The sequence below is a fragment of the Empidonax traillii genome, unplaced genomic scaffold, assembly GCF_003031625.1.
Source record: "Empidonax traillii isolate 1590-97213 ecotype Southwest subspecies unplaced genomic scaffold, ASM303162v1 scaffold8:size5222938, whole genome shotgun sequence".
NCBI lineage: Eukaryota > Metazoa > Chordata > Aves > Passeriformes > Tyrannidae > Empidonax > Empidonax traillii.
The window spans coordinates 4,803,001-4,819,916 of NW_020955201.1; the positions used below are offsets into that span (position 1 = coordinate 4,803,001).

General features: G+C 41.9%; 1 protein-coding gene across 1 annotated transcript in view; it reads left to right on the forward strand.

Moving 5' to 3' along the window:
* The first annotated feature begins 7,130 nt into the window (after positions 1–7,130).
* The window catches only part of KANK1 (KN motif and ankyrin repeat domains 1), a 107,040-nt gene continuing 97,254 nt past the window's right edge, over positions 7,131–16,916 (forward strand). Inside the window, exons 1-2 of the mRNA XM_027883747.1 lie at positions 7,131–7,174; positions 14,773–14,900. The gene's annotated coding sequence lies outside the window, so the exon portion shown is untranslated. The remainder of the gene's footprint in view (positions 7,175–14,772; positions 14,901–16,916) is intronic.

Below are 16,916 nucleotides of genomic sequence, written 5' to 3' on the forward strand. Positions count from 1 at the left end.
CTCCTCTGTGAATTTCAGGGTTTGTGAGTGTTCCTTGTGCAAAAATGCAGTAAAGGAAGATCGCCCTGGCAGGCCTTTGCAAACACAGAAGCTTGTGAACATTGCAATATTTTACTGGAAATGCCACTCTGTGGAAATAGAGTTGGAGAAGGGGTGAGATCCTGTGCCTGAGATTCCCTTGTTCCCCAGGACACAGGTTGAGTGCTGCTCGGGACAGGTATGTGCATGCCTGTGCAGGTGTCAGTGGTGGTGGAAGAAGCATGAGCTGCTGGCACAGATGGAGGTGGTCTTCAGCTCGAGACTGTGTGCTGGGAGGAAATGGAGCTGACTAAGGTTGTGTTGATGCCTGGGGAGAAGGTGGGAGTGGGGAGGTCAGGGTATAAGGCAGCGAGGTGCTGCCTGGGTAACACCGCTTTTCAGCAGCTGTTACTGAAAAACTTGGAGGGTGATGCCTTTTGTCCATGCCAGCACATAGCTTTGGATGACTGTTCAAGAGAGCAGTCCCATTATGAAAAATGGACACCTTCTCTTCAATATTTAGGAACAGGTTGATTTTTTTTTTTTATTAAAGTTAAATTTGGGTGAAATAGACCCCAAACTGAAGTACGCTGTTTTTCCCTGGTCTCTGATTTGAAGTACCATGTTTTGCCAGTCATCCTGAAGTAACTCCCCTGCATTACACCCTCTCAGGGCAGGAGGCCCTGGCCACACTCTCCAGAAACAAACGGATGATACTTTGCATAGTGGTTCAGCTGCCGGTGTCTATGAGGTATCTGCACATACCGTCCCCTGACACCTCTTCTTGACATCTTGTGCATGGAAATCTCGGATGGCAGCCCTGTTCTGGTGCCTGCAGTGCCTTTTGGGATGTGAAAGACTTGGGCTGCAGTGAAGTGAGATGTTAATCAGTAACAGAGTCATCCTGCAACAGCTTGCAATGCCAAGTAGAGATGTACACAGCATAAAAGGAAGGAATGTGCTCAAGTGTGTTTATTCCAAGTAGGAGAGGACTTTCCCTCACTCAAAACCAGGGCATTTGATTGCTTTTGAAAAGAAATAATAGAGTTCAGTAGGAAATGTGTCCCTACACCTTTTGTTCTCTGTAATGTTCTCCAGATCTGAGAGCCTTGGTGTGAAATGCCTGGTAATCACCCAGAGGGTACCTCTTTACAGTCTGGATTCTGGCCACCAGCATTCCTGGTCCAATCTGCTGCATCTTCAGGGTCCTTTGGCTGACCTCTTACTGGTTACCTGTCCAAAGAAGGGCTTGAAGCTAGTCAGTTTGTCAGAGAGAGGAGCTGGTACAGGGGAACTCATTAACCTACAGTGGCGTATCCTGCAGTGGAGGATTTCTGCATTAAAAGGAAAGAACCCAAAATAAATAGTATTCCCATTGTTTGCCCAGGACAAAATCTGGTTTGTTTTAAGAAAATATCTGGTCCTTGACATTTTCATTTTCCTGCTATTAGCTCTGAATTACACACCTGAGACTGAACTGCAGGTGTCTTTAGGTTCAAACCAAGTAAAACATGCTTGCTTCTCAGATTTCAGTGAAATCTGTGTGCTGTGGTAAGGCCAGAAACTATAATCCCATTTTTTCAGGGTATAATAGGTGGCTGAGATTGCTGTGTGGGTGAGTAAAAAGAAAAGGATGGGGACAAAGGGATGAAAAATTGCTGTGAGAAAACACAGCTGGCAAGGCTGCACATCTCCTGTGCCTTGAGCAAAAGCACTCTGTGTACCCAGAGGGTGATGACACAGAAAAAAAAAAAAGAGAAAAAAAATCCTTTCCAGTGCCCATGTCTGTCCACTTGGCTTGCTGCCCACTTGCACTTATGCAGTTGTGAAGAGGTGGTCTTGATGCACCTGCTTCACTCTGGGTGGAAGCAATAGTGAAGAGAAATAGTGCTCAGAGCATTTAAATGTAACTAGAAAAGGGTGGTGAGATTAGAACTACTTTAGGTGTGGCACAAGTTTATAGCTTGTCCTGCCTCATTAAAAAAAACCAAACAAACACAACAAAGTATTATTTTAAATAACTCTATGGATTTTGTCCCAGCTAAAATGAGGGTCTTCTCAACCTTAAATACAGTGAGAAGGAGAAAAATATTTTGGATTATTCGGTCTTTGCTCATGCAGGAGCATTGTTCTTCAAATTTTTAGTGACTGTGGTGTCTCTTTGGCACTCCAAAAGTCTACGAATGAGCTGTAGATGTTTCAGATGATGTTGGACTTTGGGCTATATCTGCCTAATGACAGGAGTTTTGACTCTTGCCTATTGAATGTTCAGTTGTTTCTACTGTGATAGTGCCAACAGAGCAGCCTTGGCAGGCAAACAAATTAATGCTAATCATAGAATGCTGAGGTCCTCAGTGTTAAAAGTGTGCTGAACTCTTTTTGTCGGGTCCATTGGTGTTTTTCCATTATTACTCCGTCTGACTCATCTCTCGTTTTAGTGTGATATCCAAGGAGCTTTTTATAGCCTTTGATCCAAGATAACTGAGCACCTAAGACAACAGTCTTGCTTACTTTAGCTGCCCATGTCTTAAACTGACATATCACTTGCACTCTGGTCCTGCCCTTATGGCAAGGCATCTCTACCCTGTTCTAACTTGTTCAGAGATAGTTGAATAAGCTTCCCTGAAATAAACTAAGAGATGATGCAAGAACACTTTCTCGTGTAAAGTTACACTTCTGAAAGCATCTATGCCTGTGGCATGCTGACCTCCCATCAAAATCACTGTGCATGGTAAATCGGTGCTCTGAAAACTAATAAAGCAAGAGCAATGCTGCTTTTCATTCACCTTTTCTCACTGCTGATAGGGAAAATCATCTTGTGAGATTATTTAGTCTCTAAATGGCATTTTTCAGAACAATTGAAGCTTCTTTCTTAATGCTGTCAAGTGCTATTCCTACATAAGCAGATACTTTGCAGCTAGAAGCTTTGCCTGTGTGAGGAGGAATTAATTAGCGGCCGCCTTGCTAGATGGTGTCCTCTTTCAGTCGTCTCAGATTGCAAAGGTTAAGAATGAAGAGAAAAAAACCTTCTGATTACCTCTTTTCATGACTTGATGCTGGCCAACCTGAGACAGTTAACACTAAGCGTCCTGAGTAGGGTTCAGTTAAAGTTTTCACCAACCGGAGTCTTTGCAGAGCTGGGCTGTTGCCATTCTCACCTCTCACACCTCTCCTGCCCATGCTGCCCTTCCCCTGGAACAGTCCTTGTTACTCACTGCTGAGAAGTGCTGGGGAAGGAGAGCATGGCTGCTGTGGTATGAAGGGCAAGTAGCAGCATTGTCACTGTAGGCTGCAGCTTTGCTTGTGCTCATGAGATTTCACCAGGGATTTACTGCGATGTGGCCCGAGGGCTAAAAAACCCAACACTTTTCCTCCAAACTCTCCCTCTCTCTGCTTAGCACTTCACTGTCAGAGCAAGAAATAGCCTTTCCTTTGGCTTCATTTCGTTCACTAACCATTGCTTTAAGAAAACAAGTCTTAAATTCATTACTGTTTTGATAGGATCTGGATATTTGTTGAGAATAAAACATGAAAATGAATCTAAATTCCATCTGCAGAGTAAAAATGAAATTTTTGCAATGGCCTTCAGAAAAACAACTTTTAATTTATGTTTCTGTATAAGCTGTTTTGTGGCAGTCTTCGAGGGAATCTACATGTCCCCCCTTCCCTCTCTGAAGGTTTTCAGCCTTATTGTTAGAGAAGGGTTTTGCTGGTAGTACAGATATATTAGCATTGTAGCGGGACACACACAAGCTGCTACTCTTGACCCCTAAGGTTTTTGTGAAAGGTCACAAAAAGAGGCTGGAATTAATTACATTGAAGCAGAATATCCATGCTGGTTTTCCCAAAAGATTAAAATAATGATACTGCATTGCTTTGAAATGTGATCTCAGAGCATCTAGCTCTCAGGACAGCTTCTTTCATGTTTGGCACATGCATGGATTTTGTGTATTTTTAAATGTAATTGCTACCTATTGGAATAAAATGTGAAGGGTAGTTTTTCACACTGGTTGTCTGCTATTGTCTTTGTCTTTCTTGCCAGAAGCTTTAGGTGCTCTCCTGTGGTGCAGCAGTGAAGGGGAAGATTTTGTTTCCCTGGTTCTATGAAGGGAATATTTTAAGGTAGCTAAGCTACACCTATTATGCAGTTACTGTAATATGCAGGAAGGTACAGCTCTACAGGTTTGAGAGATAAACACGCAAAGAATTGCCCAGTGGTTAGGCTTGATAGACTGCAAAGATGCCTGCAGGATTGCAGCTAAACAGAAGGTACTGATGTTGCTTTTCTAGGACTTTGTGGAAAGCATGCTAGGGAGAACTGTGTGCCTTTCTCTCCTTATGTATAGATTGGGTCACACAGTGAGTAGATTATTGCCTCCAATCCAGCTATGCTGTGAAATGTGGTATCAAAGTATCTGCTGCATGGTGAGCAACTGGTTTATTAGTTGTGGGCCCTCGCATGGACAGTTTTTGAGTCTTCATCTTAATTTCTGGATGTCAAGAGTACTTCCAAATTGGACTGCATCTCCAGAGCAAAGCCAAACATACCTATTTTCACTGCTGTTTCCCCCACAAAGCAGTCTACTATCCAACCATTCTGGAAGTTGTCTCTAAATTAATGATACAAAGCTTGCTCTTTTTCTCTCAGAAGTTAAGAACTGATAAGGAAGATTGGAAAACTTGTTTTTGCACCTGAATTACCCCTCCTCCCTTTCACCCCAAGCCCTTGTTTTCATATAGACAAGCTACAGATGACAACAGTTTTTGGATGGAAGCCCACAATAATACCGTTTTCTTTTTGTCGCTGTTGATGAAACAGTGTCCTGAAGACGCTGCAGGGCAGAAGGGGAGAGGTATTCAAGGTTCTTATGGGTACTCCAGATGTTTATGTAATGTGCCTAAGCTTGCAGTGGAATACAAACTATTTGTGAAAGGCCCCCAGGTCTATCCATGGATAAGCTATTTGTCTAGGTTTTCTGAGCAGAGCAAGAGCTTAACTGACAAGCCCTAATTAGCTCTGTGCTCTAGCAACTCTTTCCCAGGAAAATAACTTGAGGAAGGTTGTTATCAAACCAGTACTAAACTCAAATTTAAAACTCTAACATTGACTTTTCCCTTCTTTTGTGTTTATTGGAATAGCAAATATTGAAATGGATTAGAGAAATTCCTGCTTTTATGCAGTGGCAATTAAATTATTCCAACCAAGATTTGACGCAAACTTGGATCTTTACTCTGTTCACTTTCTTTTCACCACAAGCTACTTTTGTTTGACTTAAAGCATTTTCATCACGTAGCTCAGACATTTTGAACATATATTTTAAGTAGGGCTTAAGATAGTTGCTCCGTCATGTTTTAATTCTTTTTTTAGGTTATGTGGAAGAAGGGAAAAACATTCAAAATAAAGCTATCTGCAGTTTTCACAACTATGTTTGAAAGAATGCAGGGTTTAAACTCTACATAAAGCATTATTTACAAAACCAGATTTAAAACTCATCAAAAAATTATTCAGCAAGTTCTGCTTATATGGTCATAATAATTTGACAGTGAGCAGTTTTCATATCTTGAGGTTTCAAATACATGTGGAAAATAGTCCTTGAAGTATTAACTTCTTTCTACATGGTCACTGTGGCAACTTATGTTCCCTGAGATACATAGTTATCCTGTTTAAAGGAAAAACGCAGGTCATTGAAACTACAAAATCTGACTTAGGGAAGTACCTCTCAATATTCTGTGTGCATTGCAATTAATTCCAAAGTTTTGGAAGTATATAAAGAACGGCAAGAAATACAGGGAGCTGGGCTGCTTGAAAAACAGCAGAAGAAAGGCTCTGGAATTATTCATGTGTCTCTCCTGGAACAGAGTTCCAGATACATGCATTGTCCCTAATGCATGGGGAATCAGCTGAAATAAATACCTTGTATTGCACATGTATTTGTGAGAAGCACCAAGAATGAAATGAGCTAAATCAAGAATGCTGGAAGTTCCATCATAAAAGGGGGATAGTCAGGTTAGTTGCCCAGAACAGCAACGTATGGATGCTGGTATCAAAAAAAGTTCAGGGACAACTGGGATCTCAACAGCTCTAGATAGTGTTGCATCTCACTTGATCAGGAGTGCAGCTAGGTCTTGGTTTTGAGGAACATGAAAACTTAATATTACAGAAGACTGTAGTTTGAAATGTGTGCACAGTTCTTCTCTTGTTTGAACTGCATTTTCTCCCTCTGAAGAAAAAAAACCCTGTGTTTTTGTGTTGTGTTCTAGCCTTAAAAGTTCTGAAAGTTTTGTGTATTTCACTAGGTTTCGGCTGTGAATATTGTCTTGTGGTATGTCATTTGTCTTATGATTCTACTGCTCAAAACTTGAAAGGTGAATGCTGCTTTCCTCGAAGGGAAGACAGCATGCAGAGGGCACTCTGTATGCTTGGTGAGAAGGGGGTACTGCCATAGGCATAAGCAGCTGTGATGTGAGTTTTGGATGCTGGTGGAGTTAGGAGCAACTATGGTCTCTTTTCTTCCTGCATCTGCCCTGTTTGCCCTCCCAGTGCGTCCCATCCAGCCCTATGGATGGTCTGATTCTGCCAAAAGTCCTTTACTTGTGCTGAAGAGCAGGCAGGCAGCATACAAGGATATGAGAGGCATCACGATGCAGGAACAGGTAGATGATGAACAATGGAATGTGGCTGGTGCTGTGGCAGGCATCCTCAGAAGAGCCACATAAATGGTTCATGGGGTCAGAGGAAAACAAAGTGACACTATGCTATCAGTAGTGGGCAGAAAGCTCAATATACATGGTGTAGCCCACTTGGCTTTGTGCTGCAGCAGTGACATTTTGTCTTTGTAACTTATGTACAGTTAAGTCCAGAGAAAATTTCTCCTGCCCAAAAAATTTTGTGTTCTCAGGACGTCACGAAAAACCTTCTTAATTGGTGGTTTGGACATAATCTAAGCCTGGAGTGTCAGTGTGACTTTTCCATTCATATTGGTTCACAGATGAAAGAATGTGTGGCAAATACCCAGCATAATTATGCATGTTTCTAATGTTTCAGCTTGAATAATACCGCCCACCTTCCCAGAGAGGTCAAGTTACTGTTTCAGGCATTGCAGTTAAATAATGTACGTTTTCGTGTGCCAGAGAGAAACGGTGGACTAGCAGACCTGTAAGTTTAGTATTTTATTTCTTGCTCTTTCAAGAAATAGTGAAACCTGATCTGGTTTGTGTCACTGAGTAGATTCTGGTGTTGCAATTTAATGGAATATTTTAAATATATCTAAATGGGAAACTACTTGTGTCTTGAAGTGGTGATTTGTTTTTGAATAGCAGTACTTAATGTTGAAGGTGTATTACTCTGTGTGCACGAGCATGCAAAATCCCTGGGTTGGTATTTCTTTCTGGTGGGCAAACTGTTTGCAAACTGCTGCAACAAGCTGGATAGTCCTGCACAAATCAAACTGCTCAGCAAAAGCTGTGGTGGAACAAAAATTAAATTCATAATTTTTCATCCACAGTGACCCTGAGTGCCCACAAGCATGCTTAGCTCTCACACTGATGTGATAAAGCAGTGCTGCAAAGCTTGTGCTGGCATTTTCATCTGTTTTTCCATTCTGTCTTCTCCCTCCCCTGCCTTTCGCTGGCTGCCCTCACAAGCGAGAGCCTGCAACTTTTCAGGAAGAATTGCTTGAAGTTGCTTTGCTCAGTGACCTTCATGTTTTATGCATTGTGTGAGTAGAGGGGACTTTTGCAATTAAATACAGCGTATTTTTTAGCTGTTCAGGAGAAATATGTGTTGAAAATCACACTGTACATGCATGTTTTCTCCAGTCCAGTTTGAGGGATTATGTTTTTACAGTACAACTTTAACATCTGTGAGCTGGAGCATGAAAATCTAGTGTTTACTGTATTTTTTTTTCTGTATGTGGAGAGAGAGAGAGTATTAATATTGTTATGAATCTCACTACTTATTTTTTGGCAGAAAGGATGGGAATATCAGTGGATGAGAGGCTGGACCTGAGCCAGCAATGTGTGCTCACAGCCCAGAAAGCCAATTGTATCCTGAGCTGCATCAAAAGCAGCTTGGCCAGCAGGTCAAGGGAGGTAATCCTGCCCGTGTACTCTGATGAGACCCTGCCTGGAGTGCTGCATCCAGCTCTGGTATCCTGAGCACAAGAATAACCTGTAGGACTGAGTCCAGAGCAGGGACACCAAGACGATTAGAGGGTTGGAGCACCTTTCCTATGAGGAAGAGCTGAGAGAACTGAGTTTGTTCAGCACAGAAAACAGAAGGCTTAGGGGTGACCTAATTGTGAACTTCCAGTATCTGAAGGGAGCCTACAAGAAAGGTGAAGTGGCATGTAGTAACAGGACAAGGGGAAATTGATTCAACCTAAGAGTAGGTTTAAATTAGATGTTAGGAAAAAAGTTTTTTACTGTGAGGTTGCTGTGCACTGGCGCAGGTTGTCCAGAGAAGTTGTGGATGCCTCATCCCTGGGAGTGTTCAAGGCAAGGCTGGACAACTTCTGAGAAACCTGGTCTAGTGAAAGGTGTCCCTGCCTAGAGCAGGGGGAACGAGATGAGGTCCCTTCCAACCCAAACCATTCTACGAATATTGCCATTTGTGTATGCCTTTTGTAGAGTTCCCAATCAATGCCATTGCTGAATATGCTATTCATGATAACCATTTCAGCAGAGAAGAACATCCTGACAAGGAGTGCCTGTGTCCTGCTTGTCCTCCCCTTGCTAATCTTTCTTGCTTGTGCTAGAACTTGTTACTGTCCTGCTTTGTTTCTGAGGGACACTGACAAATGTCTTAGAGTGATGGGGCTTTAAGTTTAATTGGAGAAAGCTGTTCTCTTAAGAGCTACTAGTGGAACTCTGAGGAATAATATGTCCTTTTCCTTGGAGGCCACACGTTTGGTTATTTAATTTTCCTGGTCATTGAATCCCTGAAAATGCTTATTTTTGTATACCACCCCTCATCCCAAATGTCTTTCACTGTTTTGTCTAGAAATGGTGCTCCTGAAGGAGTAAGAACATACAGTGGTTATTCTGGATTAGCATGCTTCACAAGAAGTAAATTCAGAATGACCTTATTATTAGCTCTTCTTGTTCAAATAATTGATTCAGAACATCAGATGAGACAGCTGTTGTATTTGGTTGTGTTTTCCTTTTGCATAAGGGAACCAGTATTGCCATGATAGTGGCCCTCAGTGATATGTGACTTTAAGATCCTTCTTGTTGCATCCTCCTGCTTACCAGCCAATAGCACTATGCAGTCTGGAGTTCATGAGTTCATTGTGTTTTCAAAGCTGTCTGCCAGCTGAAGGTCTGTTTTGCAGTGGTGATTGTGTCATGGCACTGTTTGTCCTACCAAGCAAAGGTCTCCTTTCACAAAGCCCACGGTGAACTTCACAGTTTGTATAGGGAAGGCACTGGAGGAGGAAGTGGGAAATCTATCTGACCTGAGTGTACGATGAATGGTGAGTCAACTTCACCTGACTTGACAGCTAAAGGCATTAAGATTCAGCACATCTGTTTGTATGGCTTGCTGGGTTTTACTGTATTGACACAATCTTGATCAGTTTTTATTGTTTGGAGACTGAAATGTTTACCTATCTTGTCACTTTTACTGTGTCCAATTCACAGTCAGCCTTTGGGTAAAAAAAAAATAGGAAGGAAACAGCCTTTTATTAGGTACAGTTCAAGTACAGCTGATGCTTTGATGCCTTTCTATTTTTGAAAGTGATCAGAGAGCAAATGTGTCTCTTATGCCATCTTCCTATTTTTCATGAGCTGAAGTATTTGGGTCTAAGTGTGAGAACTGCTTCTTTAACACCTACATATCAAATGCAACTTAATATCTTGTAAGTGAATGATGATGCTTTTTCAGGGGTGTAGGACTTTTATTCATCCATGCTGAATCTGGCACACTTACTTGAGTACACTGCTTTGCTGAGACTGTGAAAAGTCTCAAGGGTGTTTCGATACTGCTAAATTGATGTGATTTCTCCCTGTCTCGGTGCAGTGTACTTTATGCTAGAAAGTTGTCCCTGTGCTTCTGCCACAAGAAACAGCCTATGTGTTGAAACCAGTCACCAACTTCTGAATACTGTAGTTACAAGTCCTGGGCCAAGGCAAAGCTGCCCTTTCTGGTGCTGTGACCTCTGCCTGTGCAAAACTGACTGACACGTGAGAAGCCAGTCTTGCCTACCAGGTTCTAGCTGAGCTGGTGTATCGCATTTACCAGCAACATGAGTCACCTTGCTCAGGTAACTCCTGCTAAATTCATGGGGCTGTGCTTTGCAGAAGGTCTGTGTTTACTGAGAGAGGCCGTAAGAACAGGATTGTCTCAGAAATACCTCAGTTTTAGATATGTGTTTGTGGGGAGGAGGTATAAGGGACTGGACAGGGACTCTTCAGAATCTGAAACTGTTTCTTCTGCTTTGCAGTAAAACACTTCCCTGACTTTGGCTTGTTTGTGGCAGAGAGAATGACCCTTCTGCACCTTTCTATGCTGTAGTGTGGGCAGGCTGTGAAGCTTTGTTCTGCTGCAGGTTGTAATGTCAGTGTTCTCTTTCCTCTTGCTCTCTGGTTGCTCAAAACTAGGTCCTATCTGGACAAGCACTTCAAGCTAAAGCTGAGGACCTTATCCCTTGATATATGTGTTTTAACAAGTCATAAGAAGCTCAAAGTCCATTTGCAGTACGTGAAGAACAGGCCTCTGTACCAAGAGGTGGCATCAAGTACAGCAGATAAAGTGTTCTGGCTTTAGCCCATGGCTTGTTTTATCACAAGAATGTTGAAAGGAAAGTCGCTTTGGCAACAATTGAACTTTTTCTACCATGCTAACAAGCACATTATTATCTTCTACTTGGAGCTGACTCAGTGGAGAACATTTACACTAGGGCTAGAGAGTCTCTTCTTGCTTAATTTTGAGACCAGCTGAGAAATTAAAATGTGGTGTGAATTGCCTCAGATGATTGTCAGACAATCACCATTGTCATTACACATAGCTCTTCTGAGGTGCTGTCCTGGATCTTTCCTCCTGGGGCCCAGGAGTCTGTCCATAGGTATACCCTGTCACATTCGTCCCCCTCGCAGCCAAGGATCCTCCGTAATACCTGATGATTATTTTACTGTTTGTCAAGAACTGGTTCAGCGTACACTATTGACTGCTGAAGGTCAGACTTCAATAGAAATGAGCAGTGCCACAGCTCCTGAGAGGAAACACCCCTCCATGGAGGGTTCGTCTTAGGTGTAAGACCCTTCTTTCATGTGAAAGAGACTGCTTGGGGTGGGAGATGGGGTGTCCAAAAGGCAGGAAGGATGCCTCACCATGGGGAGATTCCCTATGCAGAGTAGTCATGTTACTGTGGTGCCCTGCCGAGATTAATTAGTGTCTCTGCAGGGTTAATTAGTATGGTGCTTTGTGCCATGCAGACATAGCCTTAGTTATTTCCTTTAGCAATTATGAGAACACTGAATTGTACAAAGGCTGAATAGTGCTTCTGAATACTTAAAGCTTTCTGTCCAAAATATATTCACCAGGAAAAAGTGTTTTTACCACTTGAAATGTTATCTCCAAATTTATTTTAAAATAATGTCTTCTTCACACCAAGAATTTAACTACCCTTCTAGTGCTATGCAGAATGTCTTTAATTGACTTAGAAGTGTTTGTTGGACACAGCATCTGAGACATATCTCAATAAGTTATCCAGGCATATCCTTTCAGTTGAGGGGGCTGGTGTTTTTTTTCAGGCCAGCATAAATTCCTCTTAAGATAAGTGAATCAGGCTGCAGGAGAGAGGCGGGTGTGTTGGAGGAACATGTGGGAGGAGGTGTTGAACAATGTTAAAATGGAAAAGGAGAGAGGATGGAATATGTGTGTTAGCTGCCTATAGTGAACTTGTCAAGCTAGTGAAGTATGCTGTGAAATACGTGGACTTTCTATTAAAGATTGGTGACAACATATCCTTGGGAAATTAAGGAATATCTGTTGCATAGCAAGCTTTGTTTAAATCTAAAATTTTATGAAGGTTAGAACTCTCTGTAAAAATTACAGCTTTTATCAGCAAATAGACTCCCTTTGTATATGCAATATCTCTGCTTAACTGTTTGCCCATGTTTGTTTTCATTTCGGCTTTTCTTTCCTTCTACTTAGGACTTGGTTATGCTAATCACTGAGTAAGTTTTCTGCCTGGAAATGAAATCAGATTGCCATTTCTGAAGCAGTTTACAAGAACAATTACTTTTTTATGTGAGAAACATACATCTATTTTATAGAGATTACAATTTTTCTTACAGTGTTACATAATTTTTTTTAAAATCCCTATTGTAACAGAATGTTTTCTAATGTTTAGTGTTTTTGTTAATACCTGTTAGGTGTGGTTTGTTTTCCCCTTAAGGGAAAAAATGGGTGTGCATTTTAATGCTTTTTTTGTTTTGGTTGTGCTTGGATGTGTAGGAGCCAGATGATTGTGTGTTACATGTATGCTGTGATTTGTTTGGATAAAAAGCAAAAGTGAAGCATTCTTTCCATCTGGCGTGGAAGATACTAAGTTATGTGATAAATCTTAGCTACTAAAGGATTTCTGGCTTTTGATCACTACTCTTTGATAAAGAGGGTGCAATTCACACAAAGTTCTCACTAGTTCATCTTGTGGCTCAAGCCGTGTCCTCGTTCTGGCTTTTGGTGTTGCACAGATACTGTGTCTTCAAGCTGATCTGGACCAGGTGGGGGCATAAACTCTCTTCAGCTGAAATACAGAGAGTACCTGGTACAGAGTTTTGGTAGCTGTGGGGAAATGTGCAAAATTTGAAATCTGTTGGAGAAAAATTAACCTATGCAGAATACCTGAATGATCTTGACACCATGGTATGGGGACATATGGCACCAGGGGTTTGAAAGTCATGTTTTTGTGTCCTTGAACAGCAGCCCAGGATGTGTGACCATTGATTGAACATCTGGAAACTTCTGGACTGTTTTATACAGAAGTGTAGTGCAGAGATTATACAGAAATGCAATGATTGTGGTACTTCTGTTATCTGTGAATATATAGCTCCAAGGATATAATTTGTTTTCTATAATCTCAAGTTCCCTAATGCATTACAGTTTTTAATATTATGTAAATGGATATATTTGTAATCAGTTTAGAATGTACCCCTATTCCAAGAAAAGCATTTTGAAGGTATCATGGATAGGTAATATGCTGCATAAAATGTTCATATTTTACATAAATACCTAAAAGTATAACTAAATGTATTGAGAAAGTGTTAGAGAGAGGAAGAAATTGATTGCCGTTTCCTTGGGGTAACTTTAGAACACTGAATACTTGTTTGAAGCTCATCTAAGCTTGGGGCTTTTGGGTTTCTGATTTTGTAACAGATGTTACCTTTCCAGAACCTAAGGTGTCCCAATTCATTTTCCCCTCTCAACCTCACAAAAAACAGACCCTTGTACTTTCTCTTCAAATACTACTTGTTTATGAAGACAACCCTTAGGAGTCTGTTTTAAGGATTTGTAAGCAGTGTGACTAGAACAATATATGTATATCTATATAGGGACATGAGTCAGTAACATGCTTTTGGTGCTGGTTTTTAAATTAATTTATAATAAAAATTCTTTAATTCTTACCTGGTATGATTCTCTTGCACTCCACGAAGGTCCCATCTCTGGAGTTTTACAAACTGGGACAGTGGTCACCATGTGTGTTCATACCAAAGCTTTGGGAAAGTATTTAATAATCTGAATGATAAGTGTCTTTCACCTGAAAATGATCTTTAAAATTTGCCTGAGTAACCATGCTAGATGTAGGTAAGTTTTTTTGCTGGCCTACCCCTCCATAGCTGTCAAATGTCAAATCAGTGTCATGGTGTAACTGTTCAACATCAGCACTGCCTCAGGGTGCAGCTGACTCAACAGTACCTGTGAGTGGTTGTGAGCTGGGATATCTCAGAGCAAGGAACCGTGTCAAAGTGGGTATGTGCATGCACCTGCACTTCTGGAAGTTTGCTCGTTTGAGGATTAAACACGCCAAATGAGTTGGAGCTGAAAAACAAATTACTAACTCTTCGTGACAGAACATCTCTGCTGAATTGCTGTGGGGGAAGAGAGCTGCCTTATGTGCCACAGTGGTGCAGGCGTGAACTCTGCTGCCGTTGGAGTGTCTTTACTCAGTATAGGTTGAGATTCATAAGTACAAGTCCTAGCAACATGAGAATTTTGAAAAAAGCCTGTTCAGGAAAAGGAGACTGTAGATGTCCCTCCTTTTCCTGTAGTCTATAGAGTACTTCCATGTGTCTTCCATATAGACCAACATCCTGGCTTACGTAGTGCTAATACTTACCTCGCATGGGCTTCTGATGCATTTCCCAGTTCAAACCAGGACCGGGTTACAAACATTTACAGTTTTGTTTCTGTAACTGGCATGGCTGGTGTATCCTGATGTGCCTGGAGCTTTGTTTCTGTTCATTCACATGGACTGTTGTTTGAACAAAAAAGATTTAAATTGGGAAGGCAGTGGATGGTGACAGAGCTATTGCAAGATGCATGCTTTCTTTCCAGAGTGCTGTAGCCAAAATGTGGCTTGTGCATTTCACCTTGGAAATAAAAAAATGCTTCAGCTTTTCATATTTTGTGATTGTTGATAACTTTTTTATTGTTTAGCAGCATGGCTCAACCAGGCATCAGGGATTTTAAGCATGATATGTTACCCAGCGTGTGCAATGACTAATTGGTTCTTTTCATTTCTCTTCTTGTAGGATGACTCTCAGATTCTTGAATGTGCTGTCAAGTACTGACACATTGCATTAGCTGATTCTGCTGCATTATGTCTGATGCCTAAAAAGTTCTAAAGGAGAGACTGGCACTTCTGTTACAGTCTTTTAAGGTAAGATATGATCTCTTTTGCTGGGGGCAGAGGGAAGAAGAAAGTTGCATAGGCTGTCCTAGCCCCACCCCTTGCTCTGTAATCAACCTGTCATAGTTTAATTCCACTGATCTGCTCTCTTGCTCCCTGACCAGCAGGGTGGAGGGGAGAATTGGAAGAGTAAAAGTGAGAAAACTCGTGCGTTGAGATCAAAACAGCTTAATAGGAAAGCAAAAGCCACACACACAAGCAGAGTAAAACAGGGAATTAATTCACTCCTTCCTATGAGCAGGCAAGTGTTCAGCCCTCCTCAGAAAGGCAGGATCCCATCTCACGTAACAGTGTGATTTGGGAAGACAAATACCATCACTCCAAGTGTTCCCTCTTCCTTCTTTTCCTAGCTTTGTATGCTGAGCATTATGCCATATTGGTTTGGAATATCCCTGGGCTCACTATCCTGGCTGTATCCCCTCCCAACTCCTTGTGCACGCCCAGTCTCTTCTGGTGGGGTGTTATGAGGAGCATAAAAGGCCGTGAGCTGTGCATGCACTGCTCAGCAGTAACTAAAAGGTCCCTGTGTTATCAGTGGTGCTACCAGCACAAATCTAAAACACACTCTTTATCAACTACTTTAAAGAAAATTAACTCTACCCTAGCCAAAATTGGCATGGAACTATACGAACCTCAAGCCATGTACTGAAACAAGTATCAGTATTTGTTAGTTATAAGTAAATTCACTGACTTCAGTAAGGCAAAACTGATGCAATGAAGAAACAATTTATTTTCTTTTCCTAACAAATTCTACACACTTAAGTGCTTGTATACCTTTCCATTAGAATGCTTTAGTCCTTTGATCTGTCTATTAATAATGTTTTAGTAGTAAAAAGATGTAGTCTTCATTCTCTGAGATGCTAGACTGAGATCTCCACCAGGAAAAGTATGGATAAGAAGCTAAACATAACTGTAGCTAGAAAAGTGACCACTTTGCTTTGACTAGAGCTGCTGCTGCAATCTTTCATTAATTACCCATATACTGGATTCATAGCTGGATTGTCAGCTGCACTGCAGTGCTGCTGCATTTTCTCAGCAGCACAGTAGACTAGCCAAAGATTAAACTAACAGAGTATGTTTGTGCAGTGCCCAGTGCATAGCATGGCCTCTTATCACTGCAGAATTGTTTTAGTGACCAGAGACTGGTTATAAGTCCCTTAACAGGACAGGGCTATATAGATTTTTTTTTTTTAATAATGTGCAAAGATCAGGTTAAGAGCAACACAAAAAGGAGGGCCTGAGTTTAAATCACTAATAAATGAAACCCAGATGGGTATAGGCTGTGCAAAGGCTCTTTGCTACAGACTATTTAGGATAGCTAATTGCAGGTTAGCTCTTGTCTAGTGCTTCTTTTGCTGTTTTAATCAGAGTGAAACCAAGCAGTGGGGACAGTTTGGCTTTTGGGTGTGAAGTAAATCCTGTGCTTACAGGTGCGGCCTTGAATTGCTGACAGCTTTTGGGGCAGGTGGTGGCCAGTCTCTTCGCGAACAAAGAACCGGGGAAGGTCTTTCCACCTTCCAGCCTGCGCATTGGATTTTTTAGGTGAGACACAGTGTGCGCGGAACTGAGCCCACCCTTTAATCCTGAGGTTCATCTGCCGGCGCCAAGCACGCTTGGACGGTGGCAGCGAGGTCCTCAGGACGTAGATGGATTGCCTTACAGGGCTAACGAGCTCCCTCTGCCCGGGGAGGGGCCCCGACCGGGAATCGAACCCGGGTCTCTGCAGTGACAGTGCAGTGTGTTTTCCTCTACACCACCGGGGGCTCCTTTGGGGCAGGTAGAGGGCTCCTGAATCTAATGATTCTGAAAATACAGGGGCACCAGCTGTTCTGCCCCAAACTATGAAACTCATTAAGTGTGGAAAAGCAGATCTCCTACCTTTCTTCATTACTCTCTGAACTTGCCATTTAGATGCGGGGGACACGTGGAGGGTTGTGTACACACACGCAGACTCCACTGACTCTCCATTTTGCAAAACTCAGTTCA